Below are 9,726 nucleotides of genomic sequence, written 5' to 3'. Positions count from 1 at the left end.
CGACCCCCTACACTACCCAAACATAACTGCACTACCCTAAACCCTATACCCTAAAACACTACCACAAGGATGACTCCCTATACTACACAAACTCCACTGCACTACTCTAAACCCTAAATCTACCCCAGCACAACCACCTACACTACACAAGCACCACTGCACTACCCTAAACCCTAAAACACTACCCCCAGCATGACCCCTTCACTAAACAAACACACTGCACTGTAGTGCCCTAAACCCGAAAACTCTACCCCCAGCACGACCCCCTACCCTACTCAAATACCACTGTACAACCCTAAACCAGAAACCACTACTCTCAGCAGCACTTCCCTAAACCCTAAAACACTACCCCCAGAATGACCCCCTACACTACCCAAACACCACTGCACTATCCTACACCCTAAAACACTACCCCAGCATGAACCCCTACACTACACAAACACCACTGCACTACCCTAAACCCTAAAACACTACCCCCAGCACAACCCCTTACACTACACAAACACCACTGCACTACCATAAACACTAAAACACTACCCCCAGGCAGTACCCCTACACTACCCAAACACCATTGCACTATCCTAAACCCTAAAACACTACCCCCAGCAAGACCCCCTACACTGCACTACAATACTCCCTAAAACACTAACCCCAGGCACGACACCCTACACTACCCAATCACCACTGTACTACACTAAACCCTAAAACACTTACCCAAGCACGACCCCCTACTCCAAACAAATCCCACTGCACTACCCTAAACCCTAAAACACTATCACCAGCACGACCCCCCATACTACCCAAACACCACTCCACTACCCTAAACCCTAAAACTTTACCCCCAGTTGTACCTCCTACACTACCCAACACAACTGCACTACCCTAAACCCTAAAACACTACCCCTAGCATGACCCCCCTACTCTACACAAATACCTCCTCTCTACCCTAAACCCTAAACACTACTCCAAGCACGACCCCCAACACTACACAAACACCACTGTACTACCCCAAACACTAAAACACTACCCCCAGCACGACCCCTTTAGTACCCAAACACAACTACACTACCCTAAACCCAAAAACACTACCCCCAGAATGACCCCCCTATACTACCCGAACACCACTGCACTACCCTAAACTCTAAAACACGACCCCCTTCACTACACAAACACTGCTGTACTACCCTAAACCCTAAAAGACTACTCCAAGCACAACCCCCTACACTACACAAACACCACAGCACTACCCTAAACCCTAAACCACTACCCCCAACACTACACAAACACCACTGCACTACCATAAACCCTAAAACACTATCACCAGCACAACCCCCTACACTACACAAACACCACTGCACTACCCTAAACCCTAAAACACTACCCCCTACACTACACAAACACCACTGCACTACCCTAAACCCTAAAACAGTACCCCAACACGACCTCCTACACTACACAAACACAACTGCACTACCCTAAACCCTTAAACACTACCCCCAGCACGACCCCCTACAATACCCAAATACCACTGCACTAACCTAAACTCTAAACACTATCCCCTGCAAGACACCCTACACTAGTCAAACACCACTGCAATACCCTAAACCCTAAAACACTACCCCCAGCACGCCCCCTATACTACACAAGCACCACTGCACTACACTAAACCCTAAAACACTACCCCCAGCACGACCCCCTACACTACCCTAACATAACTGCACTACCCTAAACCCTAAAAGACTACCACCAGGACGACTCCCTGTACTACACAAACACCACTGCACTTCTCTAAACCATAAATCTACCCCAGCACAACCCCCTACACTACACAAACACCACTGCACTACCCTAAACCCTAAAACACTACCCCCAGCATGACCCCTTCACTAAACAAACACACTGCACTGCCCCAAACCCGAAAACTCTACCCCCAGCACGACCACCTACCCTACTCAAAGATCGCTGTACAACCCTAAACCAGAAAACACTACTCCCAGCAGGACCCCCTACAGCACACAAACACCACTGCACTATCCTAAACCCTAAAACACTACCCCCCGCATGACCCACTACACTACCCAAACACCACTGCACTATCTTACACCCTAGAACACTACCCCAGCACGAACCCTGACACTAAACAAACACTGCACTACCCTAAACCCTAAAACACTAGCCAGAGGTACTGCCGCTACACTACCCAAACACCATTGCACTACCCTAAACCCCAAAACACTACCCCCAGCAAGACCCCTTACACTACACAAACACCACTGCACTACTCTATACCCTAAAACACTACCCCCAGCACAACCCCCAACAATACCAAAATACCACTGCACTACCCTAAACCCTAAAACACTACCCCAGCGCGAACCCCTATACTACACAAACACCACTGCACTACCCTAAACCCTAAAACACTATCCCAGCACTACCCCCTACACTACACAAGTACCACTGCACTACACTAAATCCTAAAACACTACCCCCAGCACAACCCCCTACACTACCCAAACATAACTGCACTACCCTAAACCCTATACCCTAAAACACTACCACCAGGATGACTCCCTATACTACACAAACTCCACTGCACTACTCTAAACCCTAAATCTACCCCAGCACAACCACCTACACTACACAAGCACCACTGCACTACCCTAAACCCTAAAACACTACCCCCAGCATGACCCCTTCACTAAACAAACACACTGCACTGTAGTGCCCTAAACCCGAAAACTCTACCCCCAGCACGACCCCCTACCCTACTCAAATACCACTGAACAACCCTAAACCAGAAACCACTACTCTCAGCAGCACTTCCCTAAACCCTAAAACACTACCCCCAGAATGACCCCCTACACTACCCAAACACCACTGCACTATCCTACACCCTAAAACACTACCCCAGCATGAACCCCTACACTACACAAACACCACTGCACTACCCTAAACCCTAAAACACTACCCCCAGCACAACCCCTTACACTACACAAACACCACTGCACTACCATAAACACTAAAACACTACCCCCAGGCAGTACCCCTACAGTACCCAAACACCATTGCACTATCCTAAACCCTAAAACACTACCCCCAGCAAGACCCCCTACACTACACAAACACCACTGCACTACCCTAAACCCTAACACACTACCCCCAGCATGAACCCCAACACTATACAAACACCCTGCACTACCCTAAACCCTAAAACACTACCCCGAGGCACTGCCACTACACTACCCAAACACCATTGCACTACCCTAAACCCTAAAACACTACCCCCATCAAGACCCACTACACAAACAACACTGCACTACCCTAAACACTAAAACACTACCCTCAGCACGACCCCCTACACTACCAAAATACCACTTCACTACCCTAAACCTAAAACACTACCCCCAGCATGAACCCCAACACTACACAAACATCACTACAGTACCCTAAACCCTAAACCACTACCCCAAGCACGACCCCCAACACTACACAAACACCACTGTACTACCCTAAACCCTAAAACACTACCCCCAGCACAACCCCCTACACTACCCAAATACCACTGCAATAAACTAAACTCTAAAACACTATCCCCTGCAAGACTCCCTACACTAGTCAAACACCACTGTAATACCCAAAACCGTAAAACACTACCCCCAGCATGACCCCCAACAATGCACAAACACCACTGCACTAACTTAAACCATAAAACACTACCCCCAGCAGATCCCCCTACACTACCAATACACCACAGCACCACCCTAAACCCTAAAACACTACCCCGAGCATGACCCCATACACAACACAAACACCATGGCGCTACCATAAACCTTAAAACACTACCCCCAGCAGTACCCCCAACACTATCCAAACACAACTGCACTACCCTAAACCCTAAAACACTACCCCCAGCATGACCCCCTACACTATCCTAACACCACTGCACTACCCGAAACCTTAAATCTACCCCCAGCATGACCGCCTACACTACACAAACACCACGGCACTGCCCAAAACCCTAAAATACTACCCACAGCACGACACCTTATACTACCTGAACACAACGTGCAACCCTAAACACTAAGAGACTTCCCCCAGCATGACCCATTACACTACACAAACATCACTGCCCTACCCTAAATCCTAAATCTACCCCCGCACAAACCCCTACACTACTCAAACATAACTGCACTACACTAAACCCTAAACACTACCCCCAGCATGAACCCCAACACTATACAAACACCACTGCACTACCCTAAACCCTAAAACACTATCCCGAGGCACTGCCGCTACACTACCCAAACACCATTGCACTACCCTAAACCCTAAAACACTACCCCCATCAAGACCCCCTACACTACACAAACACCACTGCCCTAAACACTAAAACACTACCCCCAGCACGACCCCCTACACTACCAAAATATCACTTCACTACCCTAAACCCTAAAACACTACCCCCAGCATGGACCCCAACACTACACAAACATCACTACACTACCCTAAACCCTAAACCACTACCCCAAGCACGACCCCCTACACTACACAAACACCACTGCACTACCCTAAACCCTAAAACACTACCCCCAGCACAACCCCCTACACTACCCAAACACAACTGCACTACCCTAAACCCTTAAACACTATCCCCAGCACAACCCCCTACACTACCCAAATACCACTGCAATAAACTAAACTCTAAAACACTATCCCCTGCAAGACCCCTACACTAGTCAAACACCACTGTAATACCCAAAACCGTAAAACACTACCCCCAGCATGACCCCCAACAATGCACAAACACCACTGCACTACCTTAAACCATAAAACACTACCCCCAGCAGTACCCCCTACACTACCCATACACCACAGCACTACCCTAAACCCTAAAACACTACCCCGAGCATGACCCACTACACAACACAAACACCATGGCGCTACCATAAATCTTAAAACATTACCCCCAGCAGTACCCCCAACACTATCCAAACACAACTGCACTACCCTAAACCCTAAAACACTACCCCCAGCATGACCCCCTACACTATCCTAACACCACTGCACTACCCGAAACCTTAAATCTACCCCCAGCATGCCCCCTACACTACAAAAACACCACGGCACTGCCCAAAACCCTAAAATACTATCCCCAGCACGACACCTTATACTACCCGAACACAACTGCGCAACCCTAAACACTAAGACACTTCCCCCAGCATGACCCATTACACTACACAAACACCACTGCCCTACCCTAAATCCTAAATCTACCCCCGCACAAACCCCTACGCTACCCAAACATAACTGCACTACACTAAACCCTGAAAACTAACTCTAGCATGACCTCCTATACTACACAAACTCCACTGCACTACTCTAAACCCTAAATCTACCCCAGCACAACCACCTATACTACACAAACACCACTGCACTACCCAAACCCTAAAACACTACCCCCAGCATGACCCCTTCACTAAACAAACACACTGCACTGTAGTGTCCTAAACTCGAAAACTCTATCCCCAGCACGACCCCCTACCCTACTCAAATACCACTGTACAACCCTAAACCAGAAACCACTACTCCCAGCAGGACCCCCTACAGTACACAAACACCACTGCAATGCACTTCCCTAAACCCGAAAATACTACCCACAGCGCGACCCCCTTCACTAGTCAAACACCACTGCACTACCCTAAACCCTAAAACACTATCCCCTGCAAGACTCTCTACAGTACACAAACACCACTGCACTACCCTAAACCCTAAAACACTAACCCCAGCACGACCCCCTACACCACACAAACACCATTCCAATACCCTAAACCCTAAAACTCTACCCCCAGCACTAACCCTACACTACCCAAACACCACTGCACTACCCTAAACCCTAAAACACTATCCCCAGAAATACCCCCAACACTACACAAACAGCACTGCACTACCCTAAACCCCGAAACATTACCTCCAACTGTACCTCCAACACTACCCAATACCACTGCACTACCCTGAACCCTAAAACACTACCCCTAGCATGACCTCCTACTCTACACAAACACCACAACACTACCCTAAACTCTAAAACACCACCCCTAGCAGTACCCCCTACACTACCCAAACACAACTGCACTATCCTAAACCCTAATAAACTACCCCCAGCATGACCCCCTACACTATACAAACACCACAGCACTACCCTAAACCCTAAAACACTACCCCGAGGCACTGCCGCTACACTACCCAAACACCTTTGCACTACCCTAAACCCTAAAACACTTCCCCCATCAAGACCCCCTACACTACACAAACACCACTGCACTACCCTAAACACTAAAACACTACCCCCAGCACGACCCGCTACACTACCAAAATATCACTTCACTACCCTAAACCCTAAAACACTACCCACAGCATTGACCCCAACACTACACAAACATCACTACACTACCCTAAACCCTAAACCACTACCCCAAGCACGACCCCCTACACTACACAAACACCACTGCACTACCCTAAACTCTAAAACACTACCCGCAGCTCAACCCCCTACACTACCCAAAAACAACTGCACTACCCTAAACCCTTAAACACTATCCCCAGCACAACCCCCTACACTACCCAAATACCACTGCAATAAACTAAACTCTAAAACACTATCCCCTGCAAGACCCCCTACACTAGTCAAACACCACTGTAATACCCAAAACCGTAAAACACTACCCCCAGCATGACCCCCAACAATGCACAAACACCACTGCACTACCTTAAACCATAAAACACTACCCCCAGCAGTACCCCCTACACTACCCATACACCACAGCACTACCCTAAACCCTAAAACACTACCCCGAGCATGACCCACTACACAACACAAACACCATGGCGCTACCATAAACCTTAAAACATTACCCCCAGCAGTACCCCCAACACTATCCAAACACAACTGCACTACCCTAAACCCTAAAACACTACCCCCAGCAGGACCCCCTACACTAACCTAACACCACTGCACTACCCGAAACCTTAAATCTACCCCCAGCATGACCCATTACACTACACAAACACCACTGCCCTACCCTAAATCCTAAATCTACCTCCGCACAAACCCCTACACTACCCAAACATAACTGCACTACACTAAACCCTGAAAACTAACCCTAGCATGACCCCCTATACTACACAAACTCCCCTGCACTACTCTAAACCCTAAATCTACCCCAGCACAACCACCTATACTACACAAACACCACTGCACTACCCAAACCCTAAAACACTACCCCCAGCATGACCCCTTCACTAAACAAACACACTGCACTCTAGTGCCCTAAACCCGAAAACTCTACCCCCAGCACGACCCCCTACCCTACTCAAATACCACTGTACAACCCTAAACCAGAAACCACTACTCGCAGCAGGACCCCCGACAGTACACAAACACCACTGCAATGCACTTCCCTAAACCCGAAAATACTACCCCCAGCGCGACCCCCTTCACTAGTCAAACACCACTGCACTACCCTAAACCCTAAAACACTATCCCCTGCAAGACCCTCTATAGTACACAAACACCACTGCACTACCCTAAACCCTAAAACACTAACCCCAGCATGACCCCCTACACCACACAAACACCACTGCACTACCCTAAACCCTAAAACACTATCTCCAGCACGACCCCCATACTACCCAAACACCACTCCAATACCCTAAACCCTAAAACTCTACCCCAGCACTAACCCTACACTACCCAAACACCACTGCACTACCCTAAACCCTAAAACACTATCCCCAGAAATACCCCCAACACTACACAAACAGCACTGCACTACCCTAAAACCCAAAACATTACCTCCAGCTGTACCTCCAACACTACCCAATACCACTGCACTACCCTGAACCCTAAAATACTACCCCTAGCATGACCCCCTACTCTACACGAACACCACAACACTCCCCTAAACCCTAAAACACCACCCCTAGCAGTACCCCCTACACTACCCAAACACAACTGCACTATCCTAAACCCTAATAAACTACCCCCAGCATGACCCCTACACTGCACAAACACCTCTTCACAACCCTACTGCACTACCCTAAGCCCTAAAACACTACCCCCAGCATGACCCCTACACTACCCAAACACCACTGCACTACCCTAAACCCTAAAACACTACCCCCAGAACTACCCCCAATACTACACAAACACCACTGTACTACCCTAAAACACTACCCCCAGCATTACCCCTACACTACCCAACACCACTGCACTACCCTAACCTTAAAAAACTACCCCCAGCATGACCCCCAACAATGCACAAACACCACTGCACTACCTTAAACCATAAAACACTACCCCAAGCAGTACCCCCTACACTACCCATACACCACAGCACTACCCTAAACCCTAAAACACTACCCCGAGCATGACCCCCTACACTATCCCAACACCACTGCACTACCCGAAACCTTAAATCTACCCCCAGCATGACCCCCTACACTACACAAACACCACGGCACTGCCCAAAACCCTAAAATACTACCCACAGCACGACACCTTCTACTACCCGAACACAACTGCGCAACCCTAAACACTAAGACACTTCCCCCAGAATGACCCATTACACTACACAAACACCACTGCACTACCCTAAACCCTAAAACACTACCCCCAGCACAACCCCTTACACTACACAAACACCACTGCACTACCATAAACACTAAAACACTACCCCCAGGCAGTACCCCTACACTACCCAAACACCATTGCACTATCCTAAACCCTAAAACACTACCCCCAGCAAGACCCCCTACACTGCACTACAATACTCCCTAAAACACTAACCCCAGGCACGACACCCTACACTACCCAATCACCACTGTACTACACTAAACCCTAAAACACTTACCCAAGCACGACCCCCTACTCCAAACAAATCCCACTGCACTACCCTAAACCCTAAAACACTATCACCAGCACGACCCCCCATACTACCCAAACACCACTCCACTACCCTAAACCCTAAAACTTTACCCCCAGTTGTACCTCCTACACTACCCAACACAACTGCACTACCCTAAACCCTAAAACACTACCCCTAGCATGACCCCCCTACTCTACACAAATACCTCCTCTCTACCCTAAACCCTAAACACTACTCCAAGCACGACCCCCAACACTACACAAACACCACTGTACTACCCCAAACACTAAAACACTACCCCCAGCACGACCCCTTTAGTACCCAAACACAACTACACTACCCTAAACCCAAAAACACTACCCCCAGAATGACCCCCCTATACTACCCGAACACCACTGCACTACCCTAAACTCTAAAACACGACCCCCTTCACTACACAAACACTGCTGTACTACCCTAAACCCTAAAAGACTACTCCAAGCACAACCCCCTACACTACACAAACACCACAGCACTACCCTAAACCCTAAACCACTACCCCCAACACTACACAAACACCACTGCACTACCATAAACCCTAAAACACTATCACCAGCACAACCCCCTACACTACACAAACACCACTGCACTACCCTAAACCCTAAAACACTACCCCCTACACTACACAAACACCACTGCACTACCCTAAACCCTAAAACAGTACCCCAACACGACCTCCTACACTACACAAACACAACTGCACTACCCTAAACCCTTAAACACTACCCCCAGCACGACCCCCTACAATACCCAAATACCA

At 48.6% G+C, this 9,726-nt stretch overlaps 1 long non-coding RNA gene across 1 annotated transcript in view; it reads right to left on the bottom strand.

Moving 5' to 3' along the window:
* The window catches only part of LOC146870964 (uncharacterized), a 370,126-nt gene that overhangs the window by 251,084 nt on the left and 109,316 nt on the right, over positions 1–9,726 (bottom strand). The window lies entirely within an intron of this gene.

This window comes from Triturus cristatus, chromosome 1_1 (assembly GCF_964204655.1).
Source record: "Triturus cristatus chromosome 1_1, aTriCri1.1, whole genome shotgun sequence".
Classification (NCBI taxonomy): domain Eukaryota; kingdom Metazoa; phylum Chordata; class Amphibia; order Caudata; family Salamandridae; genus Triturus; species Triturus cristatus.
The sequence above is the reverse complement of the archived record's forward strand: the minus strand, read 5'-3'. Positions and strand labels throughout refer to the sequence as shown.